The following is a 10,410-nucleotide window of genomic DNA, read 5'->3' as shown; positions in this document are numbered from 1 at the left end:
CAGCCAGTCCTACCACAGCATGAAACCCAGCTGAAACCTCACCCAAGCCAAAGCAACAGCAGCTTTCCTTCTTAGTACTGTCATGGAACAAAATTGGGTAAAAGTCTTTATATATAGCAACTGATGCTGTTGATGTTGAATTGTTTTGGAGCTCCTTTCTTAGGATGCAGTGTTTGGTTTCAAACCAATTCTTTTTTTTTTTTTGTCTTCTGTGAAATGGCTTTCCTTGCTATCAGCCTTAATTGAAATGGGATGGTGTGAGCTAGGTCTGCTGTGAGGCTTTTGTTTTCAAGCTGTGGTGAACTTGAACTGCAATAAGATTCATATCTGAGGAGAGAAGTGAAGGAAGACCCTTGATTGCAACAAGAATCAATTTCCTCTACTTGCATTCCTGGCTATTTTTTCCTCTCCCCTGATGATTACAGGTGCTGTGTTTCTAGTTTAATTGGGGATTTTCCCACCCAGTGTTGAAGCAGAGTGAAGTTGTGCAACCTTTTCCCCTCATGTAACCACCATTGGGATTTTCCAAGGCATTTTGGCTGACTTCTCCTTGCATCATCATCTCATTTGAAGTGTAAGAAGATATTAATTTCGTGAAGTTCACCGAGGTGTCTGCTTGAGTTTCCTATTCCTCAGCTGAAGCCCTGACTTCAGATGGGCCCCATCTTTGACCTTTTGAATTTGTAGGCTCGAGCAGCTCTTAACTTCCCACCAAAGATTTTACAAATGCAAAGCCGCGTGTCCTGTGGTGTTTGGTTTGTGCTGGTGGTGATACTTCAAGACAGCTTTTCTGTGGAGATCTCAAAAATGAAGCAAACACTGAAGGATCTCTTTCACAGACATGGTTTTAAGGCATAGAGAGGTACCTTGCAGAGGGTCTTGAGCTAGAAAGTGAGTCCTGTAATGGGCAAGAGATTTCCCCCATCCCAATTCTTTACACTGGGCCGTGCTGCTCAGACCACAGGTGCTCAGCCTCCTGTGAGCCAGTTGTGCCTGAGGGATGCACGTAGGTTTGCTCCTGCTTGTACTAATGTAACTGGTAAGTCTGCTGAAGCCAGTAAATCTCTGGTGAATTGAAACTGCCTGAAATGAGGTAAGGTCTGTGGATAAACCTTTCAAGAAATGTAGGGCCCCTGTGGGTTTGAGCTCTTTGGTAGCATCCTAAAATGGGCTTCAGCAGCCTTGCAGTGTGGAAGACACTGGCTGGATGACCTTGGGAACTTGTTTCGTCTTCCTTGGTCTCTGGAGGTATTGAAGTGGAAGCACTTTTGAAGAAACAAATGATCAGCAAGTGCCCCAAATGAATGGCGTGTTAGAGACGGGTGCCTCCTACCAAAAAGTCGTCTCTGAGGGGGACCAGAGGAAGAGGGTGGGCTTAGCTGGTCGCCTTTGAAGCAGACTGATACAGCTGAAAGCAGGTGACTCTGTAATGCCTTTATGATGTAATAACTGCATGAGTACCTGCGTGTCTGGTTGCACGTCCACGTGCTGTGTGCACCTGTGCCACAGCGCATGGATGCCCATCCAGACACATGTATGTAGAGCTGCAAACTGCTTTATAGTCATTTCCCAGGAGCAAGGGTGGTTAGATGGGAGAGAAAAACATGCTGAGGAGTACAGAAGTGATAAGAGGCAGACTGTATGAGAGGTAAGTGGCCTGAATATGAGGTTTCACCCTTCAGGAAAGCTGTGGGCAGATGAGGAACAGGCTTGCTATAGGGAATATTTCCAGTGCAGGTCCTGTTGAAGTCAGCGGGCTCAGAAGCCCCTGACTGCGGTGTCCATCTTGTACAGCGTCTTCCCGAAGTCTGCAGGACCACCCTGGAAGCCAGATGCTGCTGTCTGCATGGCATGGCATGAGTAGCATCTGCTGGCAGTCCCGTAACCCATCTGCCTGTGGGTACAGCCCTGCCACCAGTGCAGCTGAGACCAAGTGAGGACCTCTGTGAGCCATAGGAAGCATTCCTCCTAGGTGAGGTGGGGCTGATGTGTTGCCTTGTGCCCAGCTGGAAGCTGTGGCTGGCATGTTTTGCAGCTGACAGTGCCTCAGGAAGTGTAGCCTAAGAGGGCAAGACTGCATTTTGGGGTGCATTAATCATCTCTGCTCTCTGGGAACTGGGGACAGGACATGCAGAAACAGCACAGAGCTGTGCCGGGGAGGTTCAGGCTGGGCGCTATGAAAAATGTTTGCTGTGAAGGCGGTCAAATGCTGGAACAGGCATCCTAGAGAGGCATATGATGCCCCGTGCCTGTCAGTGTTGAAGAGGCACTTGGATGATTCCCTTAGTAATATGCTTTCCCTTTTTGAAGTGGTCAGGCAGTCAGATTTGGTCTTTATAGGCTCGTTCCCAGTGAACTATTCTGTCATTACCTACAGCACCAGTCGCGTCTGAACAGATTCCCGTTTGTAATGATGTCAATCAGCGAGAGAGCTCAGCTGCTGCTGTACAGTGGCTTCAGCAGGAAGCTCCACCTGATCTCCCTCTGGTTCCCATGAGGGCCTTGCAGATGTTTGAAGGTGGCGGAGGTAAGTGGGGGGCTCCAGGCAGAGCCCTGCCTGCTCCCTGCTGGGGGCTGAGCGTCCGGCGAGCTCCCTGAAGGCTGGGAGGGAGCAGCGGCTGCGTGGTGGCAGCTTGTGCCTGCTGCAGCCGTCGTGTCTCGTGTGTGGGAAGGTGATGCCATGGGTGTGAGGACCCCTCCATCCACCCCCTGCTGCTCACCTTCACCCCGTTGTTTCTTCCTTTGGGAGCTGGAGCAATTCAGCGTGCTCAAGTAACAGATCCCACCGGCAGATGAAGTTTCTCGCCTGGTTTGCAGCAAGAGCTGTCGTGTGAGCAGCCTTGTTCCACGTCAGCGCCTCGCGTGCTGGTCTGCTCAGTCTCACGTCTTGTTTGCTGGTGTGTGGTTTGGGGTCCTCTCAGCTCCCCATTAAGCAGCATGGCCGGTCTGCTTGTCTCCATCTACTTCTTTTGTGCCAAGGACTCTTGGATGCATCGCGGAGACAGGCATGTTGTTCCTCCTGCATGCCAGAAGGGAGATGAGCTGGTGTATGTCTAAGAGGAGGGGTATAGAGGTATATAGGGTATGTAAGTGGTTGGGGCTGTGGTTTGTGATTTGCAAAATTGATTTTCTCGTCAGTCATGGTGCAGAAACATGGAGGAAACCCTTTGTTTTGGTGTGGCCTGTAGTGCTTTTTATCCTTATCAAAAAAATAAATAAATATTCTTGCCAGCTATGCTTCAACTCCTGGCTAAACACTCTGGTTTAAAAAATATATTAAAAAAAGTTCTTGTGAAAATTTAGCATGGCTCCACTTGGCACCTGTTCCTCATCTAGAAGTGAATTATTCAGAGTTTAGCTTCATTTTTTTCCCTTGATGGAACTGTTAGAGGCATTTGACCTGAACTTGTGAAGGGCTTAAATGAACCTGAAACACCAAACTGTTCAGAAGCAGGATTTCATCCCCAGCCGATACTTGCTTGGCTGCTGTAGCAGCTTGTCCAGCGATGTAGCAAAAGGTCTGAATCTGGACCAGGAACCAGTTTTTTATTCAGGTAAAAACTCAATTTCCCCTCAAGACGATCTTTCGTCTGTATCATTCTCCCAGCCTTTGAGGATGCTGTCGGGAAGGAGGCATGCTGTGCCTGGCTGGCCCTCCCCTGCTGCGATCGTCGTGCTCCCAAATGACACAGACACTGGCACAGCCGCCATGCGGAGCGTGGCTTTTGAGGTACTGCAAATAATCCCGGCTAGTACGTGGAGATCCCTATCTTATTCTTAGCCCCTAAGGGTGTGTTAAATCTCAGCCCAAGTTTACTCTCTTGCTTCTGAAATAATTCCTATCACTTCTGTTGGGGAGAAGCAAAAGGGAGGAGGGGGAGAGGAGGAGTCCAGTTGCAAACACTTGTGAAGACGGAGGTAACATGGATTTGTATTCTAATAGGGGGAATTTGGCTGTGGGACGTTTGAACGAATACAATCTGATGAGTTTCATTAAGGCTACACCTCATTCTTTTAATTAACTTCTTGTTCTTGTCCTTGGTGAAGTAGTAATTATTTTTTAATTAGCCCAACACTGCATTGCAGAGCTAGCCAACCTTAGCCTCATCTCACTGAGAGGTGTCATAAGAATTAAGTTAATTAGCTTGTCACCATCCCTGTAAAATATGGCTGTGTTTGGCAAAAAGAAAAAAAAAAAGCCCCCTTTGCTGTTCCAAGGTTAATTAAAAACAGGGAGCACAGGGGTGTCAGATCGTCTGCAGAGAGGCAGGTCCTGAGCTTTGGCTGGTGCTGCGGTTTACATCAGGAGGGGACTCGGAGGCAGAAAACCTGCATATTGCTGGCGTTGCTCACGGGTTCCTCGTGGATCCAGCTCAGCAGTGGGGCTGTGGGAGCACGTGCTGTGCGGCGGGGTGTTCGCTGCTGCTGGTGGTAAGAGTGTGTCCAGAAGCTGAAGGCGGCCAAGCCCCAGTCGCTGTGGTTCTGGAGGTTGAAAGGGACCTGAGCCTCTCCCTGTATTCTTTTCTGTGCAACTTATGCAGTTTTGACTGGTAAACAAACACTTTCCTGACGTTAGCATCTCGTGTAGTTTGAGTTTTAGACCGGTGGGGAAAAAAAACATTTCAGAACTTGTAACTGCTAGAACTGATTCATTCCCCCAGTTGTTTTGATTAAACTGAAAAAAGTTCTGTGAAAATGAACTTCAGGGGTTGAACGCTTCTATTTGAAAAGCTATTTCCTCTGTCAAAATCCATCTTCGAGAGATTTTCCACCACCTCCACCAGCAGCACGCCCTGGCTGAGCCCTGTGTCTGCAGGCGGCAGGTCCTGGTCCAGGCGCTGCGGCTGCTGCTCTTCCCTTCGTGGTGAGCCCGGAGAAATGAGGCTTTTTCTTCAAGCTCATCGCATGTTTATTTGACAGCTCAGCATTAATTTTTTTTCAAAGGCAATTTCTAGCTCTCCTGATTGAAGAGATGAACTTGAATATATGAGCCCCGTGGGACTTCGAGCTGTCTCCTAAATCTCCCCAGATGCTGATGGCGGCTCCGCTCTTTGCTCCCAGGGATTTCTCTTCTCCGGCTGTGCTGCCGGCTGCTGCCTCTCCTGGCTGCACTCGGACTGCTCACTGATACGCTCCCGTGTGCTGTCCTGGGGCAGGAGAGATGGTGCTGACCCCTGGCAGCGATGGGCAGGGGCTAAAGCCGTGAAACTGATTGTTGGGTGATTTGTCTGTCTGCACACACAGCGCCCTACTGGTGGTGAAACAACTCTGGGAGCACAGGTGTAAGGCAGGGGCGAGCTGGGTGTGCTTGTGCCGGCTCAGAGTGGTGTGGCCGATGCTCCAGCAGGTGATTGCGACTTACATCGGTGTAAAGGACACCGGGTATTTGACCAGTTTGAGTTCAAATCTGGTGTCGCAGAAGTTGCCCATTAACTGAGGGAAGGAAGGGCAGGAAGCTCCGAGGAGTTCTTGCCGTGGGGTAGAAATACTGCCCGGACAGGAAGGCTTCAGAACAGCAGCTCGCTGGCTTCAGTGGGACTTCGTGATGTAGTAGACCAGTGCTGCGAAGTGTGGGGCCGAACAGAGCAGGACGCAGTGTGGGATTCAGGAACATCGGTCCTGGCATGTGCAGCGATGGGGGAAGGAAGCGTGAGAAGAGGGGTGGGCACTCGGAGGTGCCTGGGAGAGCTCAGTAACTCCCCCTTGGCGGTTTTGGAAGAGCCCACAAATGTCTGTCGGGTGGCAGAGAGGTGAGCCCTGTGCTCAGCCGTCCCCATCAGGACCCCACCAACAGCCCCCCGTTGGGCCCCGAGGGTGGCGGGGTGGGAAGCGCTCCCTCAGAGCATGGCCGCGGGCAGGCAGCGCTCGGCCTGGGGCAGAACTCGTGCTGGGAGCTCCGTGGTGGTTGTCCCGTGATTACGTCTTTGTCTTCGAGTCAGTTTAGAAAAGGCTAATAACGCACAAAAACTTGTTCTTCAGTATACTGTAGTCATTTGTTTTGTAGGGTTTAGAAGAAACGCTGTGGAGAAAATTGCACCATAACTTTCTATTTGACAATTCTTGAAGCTTTCTCCAGATCAGAGTTGACGATATTTGGGGAATATTTTGTGCAAAATCATTCAGGTTAGAGAGCTCTGTTCTTTCTTTGCAGAATCACCATTTTCTGTAGGAAGCTGGCTGCTTTTTTGTGAAGAATGTTATGTGCTGGAAAAAAACGTATCAGTGACATTTTGACAGAAAACTTATGACCAGTCCTACTCCAGAGCAGCTGGCCACCATCAGAGACAGGATACCGAGTAGACAAGCCTCTGTTCTGATCCAGCAGAGTAATTTTTATATTCCAATGTAAATAATCGTTTAAGAGTTAACTGTTTGGGGCTCCCTTAAGCTTTCAGCTGGGGGTCTGCAGGGTCTGTGTTTCGAACTTAGCAGAAAATGGTCTTAGTTCAAAAAAAAAAAATTAAAAAGAAGGGGGGAAAATAATTCTAAGAACCCCAGTGGCCTCCTTCAGAGAATAAGGATATTAACTTCGGCTTTAATAAAAACATAATGTTAACTAATCTACTGTGAAGAGCTTCAACTGCAAACTGTAGCAATTTACCAGTGAAAAATTGGAAGTGGACTGAGAGTTGGAAGGAACCTGCGGTTATTAGCTGCAGATTAAAGATGAATTAAATCCCTTCTGATTGTGTCAATCCATCCATCCTGAGGATTGTGCCTTTCCAGCTTTCCTCTGCTGAAGGGAAGAGGAAGACGTTTTGGCAGGATCTGGTGCCTTGCCGTGGTGGAGATGATGTGTGGAGGTGGGACGTGGGGTGCTGGCTGAGTGTGCAGGTATTCTGCAGTGATCTTCTGGTGTCTCCGGTGCTGCTTTGCAAAAAGTGCTTTGAAAATGACATTTGTTTTTGGATCCCAGGGTGCCTGCTGTGGCTGCGTATCTCCAGGGTGCGTATGATGTGGGAAATGTTTCTGGCAGTAAGGTGGGATAATGCTGTGGGGCAGAGGCATCTGTTCCAGCTGTGCTTCCAGAATGAGATGAATATCAGCCATGGGACTGTGTTAGGATCTGGTCTGCTCAAGGCATGTGGATTTGCATACTTTTCCCATGCCTATGCCCTGGTGTGGAGCAGTCTGAGTCCTGTGGATGCCTTGGTGGTGTGTTGGGGAATGGCAGCCTGTGGCTTGCTCAAGTCTGCTCATGAAGGAGTCACAGCCCCCTGTAAAAGTCCTGTTCCTCTGGCATCTCATAAAATACATGCACTTTATTTGGTACAACTGGTTATATTTATTAACCACGTGGATTCTGTTGCAATGCAGAGGAACACATAATCAGAAATGACTAGGGAGGTGAACCAAATGCCCATGTCCCAGTTCTGAGGGAGTCTGGACCTTGTGAATGGTCTTTGCCTGGAACTGTGTTAGTAAGATTAGTTAGTAGTTAGTGTTAGTAAGTTAGTTAGTAGATAACCCAATTCTGATTTTTTTCACTGCTGAATTTGGAGGGAGGTTTGGATTCAGCATCTATTCCACTCAAATCTAAGGCTTTCTTTCTCACTCCTGGGTGTTTACTCATCGGTCTTGCCTGAAGATACAGAAAAATGTCAGCATCCTGCAAACACCCCAAAGACCATTCCAAATTGTGTGAACAATAAGCAGAAATGAAATCCAAATTGCGTGGCATATGGCTCATCCCTACAAACCTTTGCATTCAAAAAGCTGGGGGGTAATAACGATTCAAACAAAGTGGAGGACATGTTAAGGCGATGCCTGTCGGAGCTATCAAGCCTTATTGCTTGCGAGAAACACATAATCCCTTTTAATCTCATTCCTTGCATTCCATGTAGCTGTAAGGCTGCGTTTCAGCAAAACTGATTTTCTAGTTGATGAGCAAAATTGTCAAGGAGCTCTGAAGATGCTCACAGCTCACTGCAGGGCACAGCAGCTTTGCTGCCGTGGCTGCTACATGAACAGGGAGGAGGAGGAGCAGTATTACAGCCCAGGTCCAGCCCGCTGGTGTAGTTTTAGTGGGCAGGAGCGGCTGTGTCCAGGCTTACCTTGTTAAAAAGTTGAATTTAAAGCTGTAGGCTTTTAAACAGAAGGAAGTGGGATTTGTCTTTTCCCTGTGGGATTAGACCAAGGTGCTGCTTGTGGCATGTGGCCAGGTGAAATGGGTGGTGCTTTGCATAACTGCAAACCGTGTGCTCGCTCCACATCCCCCCTATATTTCTTAAAATCCTCCGGTAGGTTTGCTAATACTTCCTTTTGTTCCTCTAGCTTTCAGACCGGTCAGTCTGCTGAAGGCATGTCTGATGCAGAGGAGCAGGAGTCCATATGAAAAGTGTATTTTAGTGTGGTAAGGCATAAGGCTTTTTCTCTGGGAAATGAAAGCGTGCAACTGAAGCCTGCCCTAGCCTGAAAGTTTCCAGTTTCTGAGGTCAAAGGAGTGGAGGTAGCCATAGGGAGGAGAAATCCATCCTGAGCAAAAGGTCAGCATCAGTCACGCTGTACATAATGAGCCAACTGGGGTAGCGGGGAGAAGAAAAACTGGGAATTGGGATGTACCTTTCAGAGTGCTGTGCTATACCCGAAGACCTAGAGGAGTGAGCAGTGTGGACTCTGCTGGGGAGGTGGCTGTGTTGCTGGATTAGCCTAGATTTGACTGGGGAATACGCTGAATCCTGCCACATCAGTGTTAGCATCCGCGTTAGTTTTCGTTCAGGAGGGGTGCTGAGGCTGTGGACAAGGCTGTCCCGGTGAGCAGAACCTGCTCCCAAGTGCAGCTTTGATCTGCTCTGGGTGCAGCATGTGGAAGCCAACTGCTGCCTCCATCCAGACATGATGGGTCATCTTGTGTGAATGCTTCAAAGACAGCAACTCTAATAAATATGTGCTAAAATTTGATCATTTTGGTCTGTCCCAGTCCATCCATTGCTGAGCCCTGCAGATGGGATCTAGCTGAGTCAACCCGCTTGGCTGTCACAGAGATCCAGCACACGTTAACAGGCTCAGCTTAATTACACTGCTCTGGGGAGTGCCACGTCTGATGGAGTCTCCAGCTACCGACTGCAGTTGTTAGAGGTTTCTTTTGGTGGGCTTCGTACCCCCATGAGACAAAGCTGAAGAGGGGAAGCAGCCTGGGGCAGAAGGTGAGGGTTTGGTCAGTCGAGGGCTGGCCTTGTGCTGCGGAGAGGCTGCAGCGCTGGTCCCCACTGGCATGCGTCCTCTTTGGGCTCTGTCCCAGTCTACCTTTAGCTGTGCTTTGGTCTCCAGGTCCCTGTAAAGGAGACCACCTGTTTCAAGCTTCAGTGAAGGTTTTTTTTTTTTTTGCCTTGGGCAGTAGATTGGAACAAAGAGCAGAGGCCAGAGGAGCAGACAGTGACCTCTGCTTGGAGGGAGCAGCACAGCCAGGTGAGCAATTTCCTGTTGTAGAAGCGAACAGAGCTGGGTCTCCGGTGGGGATAATCCCACTGATTTCACCCCAGGAGCTGGCTCTGCAGTGGTGGCTAGTGTGCCTTTAGATGGAGTGAAGTCTGGGAAGTGTAAATCACAGCTGTGGAATATTGCTTTAACAAGTCCCCTGCTCTGTTTCCATGGATGGGGGGGAAAAAAGGGGAGCATTCCCCCTCCTCATCATAGGATATTGCAGCAGACATCACTGACGGGCTGGATAGAGAGAACAATATGAAGATAACGATACCACTCTCCCCCATCAGCACCTCCCTCCTTTTTTGTCTCTTCCCCCCCTTTGTCTCATGTTTCCGTGTTAAGAGGATTTTTTCAGCACAGTAACGAGCTCTTGCTTTGAACTTGAAATATGTATGCTGCAAAGAAAGCCCCTGGACTGTCCTTACTTAATATGCCCAAATATGATTAGTGTCAGACTGTGAAATATCACTTCCTTATCTCTAGGAGCCAGCAGACAGGAACATTTCAAGGGATCAGGGTCTTTTTTGGCAAAACAGACTCGAGAAGGAGATGGCTTGTGTGTACAGTCTCTTCGCTGGCGTGATTCTCGTAAGCCTCTGGGGAATCTCCTCTTCTTTCTCTCTGCTTCCTTCTCTCCCTCCCTCCCTCCCTCCCTCTCTGCTCTTCCGCTCATTTGTTCTTTGCTTCATCTGTTGTCTGTATTGACGTTAATTCATGATCAAGGGACATCACTTTCAAAATGGCAGAGGACTTAAAGTCAAGTTGCCTTCTCAGCCGTGTCACTGCCTTGCGTACAGCTGAGGAGCGACACCTTCTCCCTTGCTTCCAGTCCAAGTTAGACCTCAAGGATGGTGTTTCAAAAGAATGATCTGGTTGCAGAAATTAATAATTTAGGCCATCTCATAGGCCACATTGCTGCTGTTTCTGTTGTGCAGTACTGCTTTGGCAGGAAAAAAAATGCCCACTCCAGTTTATTTACATATG

The 10,410-nt window shown here is 48.8% G+C and overlaps 1 long non-coding RNA gene across 1 annotated transcript; it reads left to right on the top strand.

The window, feature by feature from the left end:
* The first annotated feature begins 593 nt into the window (after nucleotides 1-593).
* LOC136786671 (uncharacterized) lies at nucleotides 594-7,695 on the top strand. The gene is made up of 3 exons (XR_010825998.1): nucleotides 594-1,648; nucleotides 3,608-3,730; nucleotides 6,152-7,695. It is a non-coding gene; the product is annotated as an uncharacterized lncRNA (long non-coding RNA).
* The last annotated feature ends 2,715 nt before the right edge of the window (nucleotides 7,696-10,410 follow it).

Source organism: Anser cygnoides, chromosome 19, assembly GCF_040182565.1.
Source record: "Anser cygnoides isolate HZ-2024a breed goose chromosome 19, Taihu_goose_T2T_genome, whole genome shotgun sequence".
Taxonomy (NCBI): Eukaryota; Metazoa; Chordata; class Aves; order Anseriformes; family Anatidae; genus Anser; species Anser cygnoides.
Note: the sequence above shows the minus strand (reverse complement) of the source record. Positions and strands in the feature narration are given on the sequence as shown.